The sequence below is a fragment of the Protopterus annectens genome, chromosome 5.part0 (assembly GCF_019279795.1).
Source record: "Protopterus annectens isolate FY-2018-M chromosome 5.part0, PAN1.0, whole genome shotgun sequence".
NCBI classification, from domain to species: Eukaryota; Metazoa; Chordata; order Ceratodontiformes; family Protopteridae; genus Protopterus; species Protopterus annectens.
The window spans coordinates 1288086172-1288101523 of NC_056735.1; positions in this window are offsets into that span (position 1 = coordinate 1288086172).

The window sequence follows — 15352 nt, forward strand, 5'->3', positions numbered from 1 at the left end:
AAAATAATAAAGAAACGGGAAGTGTCAATGTACATACACTGAGGACATAAACCACATTTATGGGTACCTAAATCATAGGGTAGAAACAAATGTACTGTATTAATAATACAGGGGCTAATGATGGACGTCTCTGGGAGTTGAGATGTCACTCGGATTGCAATACTAGGAATGTTATTTATGTAGCGTGTTGTCAAACATGCTTCAAGTTTTATGTAGGGAAAACTAACCGCTCCTTACGGGAGCGGATTAGAGACCACATATATTGTTTTAACAGGTTAGAAACTTGCAGCGCATTAGCCAAGCATATGATATCTTGCACAGGACATGTGTTCTTATTTCAAGTTTTGTGTATTTCCCCCACCAGTGTGCGTGGTGGAGATCAAGTGAATAGCACAGAAACCATTGAAACCAAGTGGATATTGAGGCTGGCATCTCATCGTGGCAGGGGTCTTAATGATTATGTGCCACTTAAACCCATACTAAAGGGCAGGCCCCTGAAATGATTTATTCAAATGATTTATTCAAATTTTCATGTATTAACTATTTGCATTTAATTATTTGCATTTAATTTTTTGCATCTAATTTTTTGTACCTAACTTTTTTATATTAATTATTTGTTATGCATATATATTTATTTGTTTGTTATTTTAAGGATCTCTCATCAGGTTTTAGCACTATCATATAGTATTACTATACTGTGTTATTTAGCAGAACAATCATTGCTTATTAACCGCTGTAGTGCTTTGTTTAGAGTTTCTGTACTACCTTTGTTTTGTAGTGTCCTATACCCTTAAGACACATAGGAAATGACGAATGCAATTTGGGTATGTTCCTGGATGTATTTATATCAGTGTGTTTTAAAATTGTGAACGTCTGAGGAAGCGAATTATTTCGTGAAAGCGCTTACGTTATTAAATATCTGTTTTATCCATTCCTAGTTTGGATTATTGGTTTATTCCAGTTTTATTTATTGTGCATATACCTCGCTACCTGTGGGTTACTACATTTGCAGCTACGTTTTTTACTCTTGTGAGTCTTGGGTTTGCGCCTTTTTATATATATATATATATATATATATATATATACATATATATATATATATATATACATATACACAGACAATAGGTATTAATAGCCATACATATGTAGGAGTAATGTGGAAGTACTGAGTGCAAAGTATATCGCTCAGCCACAAGCCCTGTAACTGGTACCTGTGAAATGTGCAGTGTGGCAACCTGTTCCACAAATGAGAAAACTTCCATCAAACATATACCCACTCACAGTTCAAAGGACATGACACGACACACAGGTGTGCATACACAGACAACCTTTATTTGTGTACAATACAATAATGTATGCCATTACTTACAGCACAAAAAGTCTGACATATGTAATCAGTGATGAATGCAAGGCCCACACAAAACAGTAGATGCAAGCAATGTGGATATATAACATACTATGCTGTCCAGGCCTAGCCCTTCAATCAGTACAACAGTAGACAAAGGATTTGCCTTCAAGATAGGTAACAATCAACAATTACTGATGTGTTCCTGCAGCCTCCAATTACATGTTGTAGTCAAGCCGTAGGGGGGAATGTAATAGTTGTGGTAATGTCAATGTATCGGTCACATGTATGGACCCTGACCAATATATTTTGTGGGAGTCCATGATATGACTGGGATGATAGCAGGAATGCTAGCAGTAAATAATGATAGGCCATTGCCAATATCCCCTAATTGTATCACAGCAGGGCAAAGCCTGTCATATATGTTGTGGCCAGAGAATGAGACACAGGGCCATACTTGCAATATTGCTGTTACACATCCTGGATATTGTTGGTGTTACAGGATTTGTTGCAACATACCCTTATGCAGGAATATGACATCAGAAACACAAATGGATGTAGCTATGTACTGATAGCATGCAACAGACAGACTGCTGGTGATATATGTAGGGCAAGACCTGTGTAGTGCACACACCAAACCAACTACACAATCCACTGGCCATCATGTGGATAGGCCCACAGTTGAGAGTTATGCAGACAGACTGGATTCCATCCTAAACAACTATGTACACACAAACACTGCAAAACCAGCAATATACAATGCACATATGAATACTACTCACTCTGTCTGTAGGTCTGAAACCCCATACGAATGTGTAATTGGCGTCTGCAATTCCTGCTGTAAGAGGTATTGCAAACTGCTGTCATTAACACTGCTGCCCACATACAGGAAGGTTGTCCTCCATACTGGAAAGGTTAAGGGACAACGCCCACATGAGTCAGTATTTTATAGTACTGGGTTGCCATGACAGTGGTTATGTGAAGTGCTATACAGCAGGCAGGCTGCATGCAGTTAGCAACTGTTGCACACTGATTATTGAGAGCCCATCACCTGATCATGTGCATCACTTACAAAAGCCATGCTGCAATCCATTCAAACCAGCTCAATCACTCTAGTGGAGAGAGAGAGACAGAGACAGAGAAACACACACACACACACACACACACACACACACACACACACACACACAGCGAAAAGATGTATAAAACATAAACTGTAAACAACAGGCAGTCACAGCTGTCAAGAAAAAAAAAATGACAGGTAAGTAAACCATATATGTATGTAATTGAAAGTAGTATGTGGTATAGAATAATAGGAAATATGATGTGGAATGTTGATATGAGCCATCTGTAGTTGTCCCTGTAATGAAGTTCTGCTGAGCAACTGCTCTGGACAATACTGTCTGTCCCTGTAAGCAGTGGGACATACCCGCCAACTGTTTCAGATCAGCAAGGAATGACAAAGAATTAAGCCATAGTATGTGTGTTTGGTATGTTAGTGTGGGCAATAGCTGGTGGTGGAAGTACTGCCATCATGATAGACACATGGGTGTCAGAGCACACCACATGCAGGATAGTCATGTTAATGTCTAATGCAGCATGCACAAATGCCATAGGTGTATAATAGGCTTACCAGCAATCTCTCACCACATATAGGTTCATAGGTTCATACTAGGCTATCTGCCCGAGGGCATTTACAAGCCTAGCCCATAGTTTTGTGGCTTACGCCACCCCTTTAGTATGGGGAACTATACCCATTATTTTGCTGTGCCTCTGTCGAGCAGTGACACTGAGGTAATCCCTGGGGTATATCTGCGATCTCCCATCCATTGGTCAAGATTTCTCTTGAACAAGGCCAGCGAGGTGCTCTGCCTCACATATACCGGGATTTTATTCCACAGCATAGGGAGTCTTTGGGTGATGAATCTATCCCTCCAGCACGTCCTATTAATAGCCGTGTCGAGGTTTAAGTCTCCGCCCTTGTGGCTCTGGCGGATCTAGATTTTTGAGGTGAAGCATATTCATCAAATCTGGGTTTGACATGGCCTTGTATGTTAGGCAAAGGTCACCTCTGAGCAAGCGGTAAGCGACTGAATAGAGCTGGAGTTCTTTCAGTCGGGCAGCATAGGACAGATGTTTGAGACCCTTTATCCTTTTGGTGAGGAACTTTGTGGCCTCTCCAGCTGCTGCAAGTGTCGGGTCAGATACATTCAATGGGGCATTGTACTCAATCATTGGTCTGATGAGTGATGAGTATAGGGAGACTATGACCTCCCTTGATCTAGATGAGAATCCCTTCATGATAAGGTGGGCAATGTAGAAGGTCTTCCTAACTACTTTAGCTACATGGGTGTCGAATGACAGACTACTATCAACCTGGGTCCCCAGGTCCCTGATAACTTCTTCTGTGCTCAGTGGATTGCCACCTATTTGGTAGCTAGGGGTAACCTTGTTTTTCCCGGAAGGGTATGACTATGCATTTTTTGGCATTTAACTTTAGGCCATGGCTCTGGCACCATTTATCCGTTTCTGTGAGACCCTTCTGAAGGATATCTGTGTCAGATGTGTTTTCTATGGCGCCCAGTTTGCAGTCATCTGCAAACTTTGTCAGCCATAACCCTCCTGTGTTTGCTTGTACTTCGAAAAGTAGATGCCAAACAAGAGTGGCCCAGGACTGAGCCCTGTGGTACACCACTTGTGACAGGCTTTGAGTCTGACATGGCGCCAGCAACTCTGACCCTGTGGGTTCTGTCACTCAGCCAGTTTGCAACCCATCTTGTGATGTATGGGTTAACATTTAAGCTGATGAGTTTTTCAATGATACCCGAGTGGGGTATTGTATCGAAGGCCTTCGCCAGATCGAGGTAGGCTGTATGGACTGCCTTTCCCTCATCAATGGCTTTGGTGACTGTTTCGAAAAAGTCAACCAAGTTGACAAAGCCAAACTGGGATATACCACCCTAATGTTAGCTTGTGTTCATATGTGACACCTGGCTGTGTTGCAGTAAGACAGAACAGTGCAGCTGTGAATGAAAGACAGTTACAGAATGAGGACTAGATGTCTGTATGCACCCCACATATAGATAATTATCTGTCTAATTATATATCACACAGATAATTATCTGTGTGATATATAATTAGACAGGTATGTCTACAGATATACAGGCAGTCATATGGATGAAGGTATATAAACACCCACAAGATATATCTACATGTACACATATACATACACACATATATATATATATATATATATATATATATATATATATATATATATATATATATATATATATATATATATATATATATATATATATATATATATACATATAGTGGTACTGATAATGGCATGCAGGTGAAATAGTCTGTAACAGGCCAGCAGAGTTAGTGTCCCCACAGGGAGCATGGCTAAAAACACATAGCACAGAGCATGGCACAAACACATAGCACAAAGCTTGGTACAATACAACATATGTCCCAATGGTAGGTAAGCAGCCAATATACCAATTGCATTCTATGAACGGTTTGTTGTAGCTGATATGGTGGGGGGAGACACAGATGTGTATTAAGAACTATGTTAACCCTGCTGTATGGTTGTACTGACCTGTTTCTATCTTTATGTCTTCCATGGAGGATGCCCCATATCTCTCTTCTGGCCTACAGTGCTGCAGAGACCGAGGTGATAATATCACATTTGGTGCAGCGCTATGACCAGCTGTTCGGATGGACAGCCCAAGACCAGCAGGAGAGGACCGCCTTGTGGAACGAACTAGTCCACAGGGTCAGTGATTTTGGACTGCATAACCGCAACTATGAGCAGGTCCGGCATCATTGCAGCTACCTGCTTCACCATGTATGTCAGCATGCTGCTGCTGTATGGGAAGACCACCTCACAACAGGGGGGGGACAAGCCATCCATCCACCCCTCACCCGTGTGGAGGAGCTATTCAGGAGCCTTGTGGCACCTCCCCACCTGCAGCACAAACAACTGGCAGGGTGCATTGTGGAGGTGGGTTCCACCGACACACTGCTTGAGGACCATGCAGGTAAGGCCCAAGGGCACATCAGTACACCACTTGTGTGTATGCATCTGTATCTGTACAGGTACATCATGCAAATCTGAGATGTCATATACATACTCTGTCGCTGTGTAGTAGTAATAAACAAATGTGCATAAGCTGTAGTATTGTGGTCCCGTACTGTAGATGTAACGTAATGCTGCACTCACCCTTTACGAATGGCACAGCTGTGGCCACTGACAACAACATTCTCACACTCTTATGTAGGTCCCTCCAGGATACCACCACAGCAGCAGCCTGTAGCCAGTGAGTATGGTTCATGTTCATGCATGACAAAACACTGTGCATGTAATGGCTATGGGATATTCTATGCACACATCTAACACACCTACCCATACTGCATGCTGTACACATTCACATTTTGTTGTTGTGAAATGCACTGTATCACAGTAGTGACCATGCTGGGGTATTGGAAGGGTACAAGACACACATGCAAGATACCTAACATCCTGTCATTTTGCAGTGTGTCCACAGGGATGGGGAGTATGGCAGGACACATGGCCTACAGTAGGGACATGTGTGAAACACCACCCTCATGGCTGTAACTGCACACAATCAGGTTATGTGACTGTGGCAGATGTAACCCTGACCCCACAGCAATAGTGACAGCAGTGTGTGCACTCTAAGGGATGTGCACATGAGTAGACCTTGCAACCATGCAGAGTTCTGGGACATGTGTATGGTACCCCCCACAGCCATGGTAAGGTCTGGTGGGTGTCAGTGTAATAGTCCTGTACTGGTCATACATGCACTACTGATGTTGTGATGTGTAAAGCAGACATCAGGCATTCACAAAATATATCCATTCACATATCATCCCAGGTATGAGGTGCTGTAACACACAGGGGCTGTGAGCATTGGAGCTGACATAACAGACACTGTACTACATAAGCAGCAATGGTTTGTACACCTGTGTGGTATGGTACACAGTACAAGGCAGGGTGCAGAACAGATCGACAGTAACACTTCATACATGGGGGCAGTGTTGACAAGGGGAAGGGCCATTACCTACCAACACAGCCCATGCATCACACACATGTATACTGCACCTGTGATGAGGTCACTTTGGTTGCACTGCATGCTGTTGCGCACCAGCTGTAATGCATGCTGACAGAAGGGTAATGGGAGGACTGTGTGTACAAAAGGTGTGCAACCCCACATGTAGGTGTGTGTGTGTGTGTGTGTGTGGGGGGTGTTGAATGTGTGTGTAAGTGCAATCTGGTGGAGTGTGGTCGATGCATGTCTGATGTGTGTGTACATGTGTGTCTGTTTGTGCGGGTATCCATGTATATACAGGCGATAGTGGGATTGATCACATGGCAGTACTTCTCCTTGGGATTGTGCTGTAGATGTAGTGACACATGAGACACCAGGACAGCCTGTCTGATATGTGAACACAGAACAGCTGATAGCATAACAAGGTCTGTAGCACAGAACATGCATTGGGAGGGAAAGTACATACCAGGTATACACATCATAATGCCAGCAGCAGATGGATAACTGGCTACCCACGTATGCAGCACTACTAATGCAAAGGGGAATTACCAGACCACATCTGTGAGTGTATCCAGATATTACTGTTGTCCTCATGTTGGGTTGATTGTGCAGCAGATGGGGCATGGACTGATCAAGACTGTAATATGGGGCTCCGGTGTGTGACATATGTAGTGAATGTAGCAGCCCCAACCATTTAGGGGCCATGTACACCATGACTGGACATGCACAGGGTATTACTGGATGACAGCAGTGAGACCATGTACTACCTACTCCACCAAAGTCAGGGAGGTGATGGATTAACAGGTCATGTGTTGTGATCACACTTGTAGGCATGGAGAGGTCTGATATGTTAATGGGTAGTATGAATGAATGTATGTTAGCAAGTGTCATGCAGGATGGGGAACATCTTTAACTGAATGTGGGACTGTCTGTATACCCAGGGTAAGGGGGAGGTAGTAAGGTGGACTGTCAGTGTTTGTGGGTGTACATGTGTGTGTGTCTGTGCCTGTGTGTCTGTGTGTGTCTGTGTGCGTGCGACTCTGTGTGTGTGTGTGTGTGTGTGTGTGTGTGTGTGTGTGTGTGTGTGTGTGTGTGTTTGTGCGTGTGTGAGTGTGTGTACTGTTATGCAATGCTGTACAGGTCTTAACATGTGTGTTTGTTTCCCTCACAGGTGGCGAGGTGGGTCAGGTTCCCTCCTGCATGTAAACTGAGGTAGGTGTCCCTACAGACATCGATGATGATGATGATGAGGGTACTGGTGAGGCACAGGTGGGGTTGTCAGAGGCCACACTGCACCTACATGTGTCATCACCCTCCTAGCCACCCCAAGCCCGCACACAGTTGCAGTGCCCCTACACACCCCATCACACGTGGCCATAGCAGAGGGACAGTTGGCGGTTGGTGCCAGTGACCAGGAAGGTGTGGTGTCCATGCCAACTGTGTCGGTTCACAGTCAGCATAGCCAGATGTCTGGCAGGCCACCACATCGGCAGATGTACCATGGTGCTCGTGGGAGGGCTGCTGGCCATCATGCCCCTGGCAGAGGTTCCACAACTGGTACAACCAGGAGCATGTTTCAGGCTGTAATGGAGGCACAGACATGTATGGACATGCACACCAGACAGGGCCTGAGGCTGCAGAGGGCTGCTTTATCATCTGTAAGTGGCAACCTCCATGACATTGCTGCTGCCCTCTGTCAACATACCAAGGTCATGGATAGATGTCGGGGTGAGATAGTGGGCTTACTCGACCGAGGAATGTCTGTGCTTGAACATGTTGTGGGAGTGGTGCGACATCCGCGTGGACTTAGGCGAGAAATGCCAGCAGCTGGTGGTCATCGTGGACATGTCACACCACCAAGCCGCACCCGTAGTGGCAGTACCACCCACAGCACACCACTGGGGGTGCCTTCCACACCACACCGCAGCAGACCTCGTGCACATGGCCCTGGCCAGTCCCAGGTGGGACATGGTTCCAGAGGACACCTGTCATCATCAGGGGAGAGTAGCACCTCAAGGTCTTTACCTGCGCATGCCCGTGGAACCCTTGGCAGGCACAGTTAGCATGACCATAGTTGGAGGCACTGAAATGCTCACCCTGCCAGGTATAGTCTGCAGCTGTCCAACAACACCTGTATAAGGCGGCCACATGGCAGGATTGTGTGCATGCATACCCACACACTATGTAACCACACCTAGGGTGACCCCATACCTACACACACCACATCACCATGCCCCAATCATTGAACAAAACCCCTTACCCACCCTGACGGTGACACATGTATGGACCACCCTTGACCTCTGGCAAACCAGCAACACACCCTGTGCATATAATGATACCCGTGCCACTTCCCTATCATCCAAAACATTGATGCAGGGACAGGCTAACATGGTTCTGATGCACACAGTGACTGTTACAGAGTGCTGTAATGTACTGCAGTGTGAGATGTCAGGGGTAATGTGTAATGCATACATGTCAGGTAGTGTAGCCATGCAGCTATGATGCATTTCAGGTGTCAGTAACAGTGATTGTTATCTTCACAATGTTATCCATTTGTGTTGCAGATGTACATGTGTCAGCAGGAGGATGGTCAGCAGTCATATTTCACAAGAGTACGGCACTGTGGTGACACCATGGTGACCACCCACGGGTGGTAACCTCAGTCCCACTGTTACCACTAGGGGGCTTGTGGGCTTCCGATATCCCAACACCCATCCCCGTCAAGGTGTTCACCCCCCCACATGTGTCATATACCACCCCTGTATGCGTCTTGTGTGTCATGTCTGGTAACCTTCCCATCCTCCCTCCTCAAATATACCCACAGACCCTCTCCAACATCCCACTACCACCTGAAAAGATAATGGAAGGGCAATATGTTCTCACAAAGCAATCACGCCCAAAACATGGCTGTCCATTCCACACACGTGTCCACTGGACACATGTAATCCGGTCTAGTTGTCGTCACAATGCATTTATGTTGTCCTCACCCTTCACCCAGAGATTTGAGGGTCCACATCTACATCCAACTGCAGTGTTTATGCACAGCTGTTGCTGTAGCAGAAATGGGCAACTATGGACCTTTCCTACACCCCTCCTGCACATGCCTAGCTATGTCCCCTACTGTCTTACCTTACCCTTACTTACCCTCTTTGTGCCCCCTTTTCACCACTTTCCTAGCAACCCTTATTTCCATTCCTTTTTAAAGAGGTTAGTGTGGGGGTAAACTGGAGTGCTCTGGCCAGCAACAAAATAAACCTCCTCTGCAAGGCTCGTACCCAGGACACTGCACACCATACACAAAGTGATTTCCACTAAACAATGATAGATGTACATAACCCTGATATTTCCACAAACATATCATCCAGCCCAGTCATTCAACAGTACAGGGAATGTACTGCAACATATAGATGTATGTGTGCGAGAAAATATATTAATGTCTAAACAGGTACAACATATTGATATATGTAGATGTATATATATATATATATATATATATATATATAATCTATATCTATATCTATATATATAGGGATATATACATATATAAATATATATGAACATATACACATGGAAATGCCTACATCTATGGATATATATGTTTACATCTACATGTGTAAATATATACAGCAGGTCATGTATATGTCAGCAGATATATACATGTACATATATAGGTGTATACGGGCAGACATCTGGTGATAACAATGGGGATATAACAAAATCATATATGTCCTCATGCAACGTTAATGGCATTGAGAGGCATCACACAATATATGTCTGGTACAAATAGGTATACTTCACCCCCAGCCAAGCACGTCCCCCCTGTAATACAGTAACAAGTGTTGCAGATCCCATAACCAGGACCGCACACAACATGGCCATCCTTAGGATACATATACACAGACAGACATATGCAGATGCAGGCATATATATATATATATATATATATATATATATATATATATATATATATATATTTATATACAAATATGTAGATATATATGTAAGTACATATGCACACACACAGATATGTACAGTCAACTTGAGCAGCAAGTATTCCTACAGTCACCACCTTAACAACTGAAGATTGTATGAGCCACCCATACGAATGACATTTGTAGCCTGCAACACATACCCATAGAGATATCAAAGGGTATAACACCACACACACAGGTGCCCATAAATGATTGTGACAGCTATAGTTGTGTACTATGACAGTTGTATATGCCATGTCATAAAGCCGTTTAGACACTGACATCCATATGAACAGTGTAATGCAACTGTGAAACAGTTATACTGAGACAGTAGTCTGGTAAGATTGACACATGTTGCTGTCTAGGCCACGGCCTTCTAGTAGTACAATAGTAATGACAGACTGGCCCACAGCATACCAGACAATCAACAGTACATAATGCAGATGTATAGCCCAGCAGCCTCTATCTACACTCTGTACACAATCACTAGGGGGTACAGACTCCAGTTGACACAATGGAATGTATCTGATACATAACAAGGCATAACTGACACCATCACAATCACACAGACAAACAGAACAGTCTGTATGGCAGGTGGCAGCAGGCCTGCATTTACCCACGGTGGACTGTATGGTAATGTACATCAAGATACCTTAAGGCAGCTTACCCCAGATACCCACACATGTTGTTACAGCCTAGGTTAGTCATGGTGCACCCCCCCCACACTTATTACTACTGGGCCATATACCATGGTTATGTAAATTGCCCTCTGCAGTGCATTAGGGCACACATGTATTGTGTAGGTGGAGTCCACACATATATGGCCCCAACCCCCCAGTATGTGTGGGGTGCACGACTGCAGTGGAGGGATGGCAGGAATGACAGCATGACATACACACAGCCCACTACATAACAAACCCTGACAGCATGTCACCCGTGCTAAGCCAAGGATGTAGGTGGAGGACAGAGTCTGGAACACAGGCACATATGTGTACAGCTGTTGTCATACAGTAAGCAAGTTATGTAAATGTGTACCTATCTATATGGATATATGTATAATGATATGTACATATATGTTTGCCTTATGTCCTGCACATGGGGTGGAGCCCTACCTCAGCCCCAATAATCCCAACCTCTCAGTGCAAGGGGATGTCATGTATGTATTGCAGGTATATTTGTAGACTATTGCTACTGTAATAGGGAGTGTCTTCACAGACGTGGTGTGTGTAGGAGGCCACATCTGCTGTGGACATGTGCGCCATTGGCTACTGACAGATATCCTAAGTTCATCATAGTACAGTACCACTGCTAGCACAGTAACACCCCTGTGGACTACAGCTACGATACGCCCAATATATGTGGGCAGTCTGACACACGCTGGTCAGTCCAGGGGTATACACAGAACCCCTTCATGCAAGACATGTGGATCAGGCCTGTCAATGTGGATGTTAACAGCCATGTAGATGGGTATCACATGTAAATACTGGTATACATTTGCCCCCATAGATTATACATTCATACAACCCTGTCTGTCCTGACACATAATAACCACTGGTACGGAGGTGCCATGGCCACATACTACCCACTAATTAGTGACATACATCTCAACAGCATCCCAATGCTTTGTCTGACATACATGACTGTCATGGTGGCCCAGCAGAAGTACATCTGGCAAGTATCTGGACATGTCATCTCACTGGATAAGTACAGTCATGGCATGTAACAAAGCACAGTGCTAGCTACAGGCAGACTGACTCAACACTGGGCTACATCTCCCATGAGGAGTTACACATGTACCTGCATAGATAGAAGGCTCTACAGGCATGTCACATCACAGAGTAACAGACACCTGTGTGAAAGTGCATAACCACAACCAGTGTGAACACAGCCACAGCCACATATGGTAAGCTAGCGTACTATTACAGTATATGGATATCTGACCTACACCATCCTGATATGAGCCACTCACACAACACCCCTACATATACTGGGCCACTAGACAGTGTGGTTTGATGCCTGTCTGTGGTATGGGACATGTGTGTGTTCATCCCTACAGCATGTCAGCTGTTAGGGTGACATACAGTGGAGCAGCATGTAACATCAGATAGGACAGGACCTGTAACAATGACATCTACAACAGTCTCTACACAGGCCAAGGTACATATTCACTATACACACACTGTTGGCAATTACCAGACTTACACATACCTCAGTACTGTGCACACAACCACATAATGGCCAGGCTATGTCCTCAATTATAACCCCTACTATACATAACTTGTGTAGCAGTCTGATATCTCACTGGCTTGTTATCAGCTATGCTGTCAATGACTATGGAGTACAGAACATATGCACCCCCTACTGCATGACATATGTGCAAAGGTTGACAGAGTTGTGGCTGGAGGCACAAACACAGGGCCACTATTGACATGTCACTGTTATACCCTCATACATATACAGTTGTAACAGGGTTTGTTGCACCATATGTCATATGAGGGATGTGACGTCGGTAACTCTCCCGGCTGTCACCATCTACTGCCTGCTATCCTCACACTACCTTCTGCATTCCACAGATAGGTGCACCATAGCTGACACATGAAACCAAAGGCACAGCACTGCCCAGTCTGTGGATGACCCTGCGGATGGGAACCTCTCATATACATGGGACCGACATGGCAGGTATTGTGAGATGTACGACAGGCATATCCAGACAAACACTGTTAAACCAACAGTGCTCCACATGCAATATAGCAGCACTTACATTCTGTAGTCAGGTCAGGCACATCCCCCTCCTATTTATTGCCCTCTTTCCACAGTGTATGTTGTTAGAGGTAAATCCCCAATCCATCTGAGATGCTGTTTGCCAAACAAGAGATCAAGTTCCTGCCCACAGTGACTGTAAAGGACCAATACCACCATGTTGTCCCTAGGTATTGGAGTGTGTTTCCATGCAATTGACTATGGGCCTGTTACCACAGCCATTCCACATGCAATCAGCTAGGGGAGGGCTGCAATTCGTGCAGAGGCCATCAGCTGATCATGAGCATCACTTACATTACACATGCTGCTGCCTAAGCATTGCAGGTGTGGGTCTCCAAATCCACCAGAGAGAGAGTGGGTTAGGTAGACAGAGGCAAATCCATGTCAGGGAGGGGTGCTGGAGTAAAACAGAAGCATGTTTGCGTCACACCCCTACCAGCACAGGGTATCAACCCCCCAACAACTATGTAGTGCTATCACCGTTTGATGCAGTTATTGGTTGTGCCACATGGGTTATCTGCTGTGGAGCACTCAGAGCATATTTGTGATGATAAGTGACATCTGCAACAGGGATATGGTAGATATAAGGTAGGTGATGTGCATCTGCCTGTCTGCATGAACAGCTGCCAGAGTCAACCCAGGCACACTCACACAGGGATGCACACACATTGACACACTTGGCAGGGCCAGGAGTGCAACTCATCACTAATGTGATTGCCACAACATATCGATGTGCAGGTATCACATGCACCACATGGGTCATACGGAGGTTGTATGGGCATAGACTATGATGATGTGTCAGACATCAAACAGCATGCTTCAGTATGTCCTGGGGAGTTGTAGTGAGTGTAGATGTGGTCAGATGCACCATACAACACACACTCGCACGGACATACAGGGTGCCAGTCCTGACATGCATGGGTGCATGTCTGCACGGGTGTGTGGTGGTCAACTGTGCCAGCAGGCTGTACAAGGGTAGGTGATTGGTATACCTTGGCATCAGGCCACATGACGATGGTCTGCATTGTGCATCAGGCTTGTGGTTTCTGCATCTGCCCACACCGGTGGGTATTGCATCCCCCATCCAGTCACCTTTGTGACTATTGTGTGTGGCCAATGCTGTGCATCACTTGCCATGTATATGTTCCTTACTCCATGATATGGATGGTGTCTGGGATGTGCACACCTCCCACACGGATGTACAATGACATGTGGAACTGTACCTGGGGTGTCTGTCCCATGTTGCGAACACAGATTATTATTGGATGTGCCAGTCTTGCCCACCTGTGGCAGGAACTGGTAATGGGCAGCAGGTTTACCCTGCACCTACATTGATAGCATACTAACAACATTCCCTGATGTCAGTGTCATCTGTCCATACAGGGCATGTTATCAGGCATGGTATGTCCATTGAGAGTTGCATGTGAAGGCACCATGGGTGCTGCAGGTGTCCATTTAGGAACATGGTGGAGGTGCACTGTCTGCATGTACGTGCATATTGGACAGATGGCCAGGGTGACATACCCTCTGTAGCCCACTGCTATCACTGCAGAGTTACTATCAATGGCCAAAATGCAGTATACTACCCACATATTGGCTGTTGCCTAGGCATGTGTGTGTGCTCTGAGTAATAGCGGGGTTGCTAACTGTGATTGACTGGCCTTGATGTCACATGGTTGGGTATGGCTTTGCACACCTGCCTCTCAGCTAATTTACATCTGGAATCCTTGTATGGTTGACATGGTGATATATAGTAGGGCCACCATAAAATAACTGGGCAAAACCCCCTCCACATTGGCCACAGGTGTCACACACTCACAGCCACCTCTACACAGGTACATGTTACATGCAAACACCTGTCATGTCTGGGAGTAGAACCCGTACCTAACTAGTTTATCACACTACAGCATTACGCAGTTATAGTATGTGCCACGGACCTTACTGGCGTACCTGTTCCCCAAAGCTATATTTCACAGTATATGACATCAGCAGGGTTACTAAAGTAGGGCATTTCAACTGTACAGCGAGTGACTAGCCTAAAACACATTGCTTCCCACACAGACAGTGAGACACACACAAAACATCCACAACTGACATGTGTGGGTATAGGACCCCTGACCGAGATCTATAGCACACTACAGCATGTGGCTGTTATAGGAATCACCACAGGGATTACAGAAGAACTGTTTCCCCAAAGT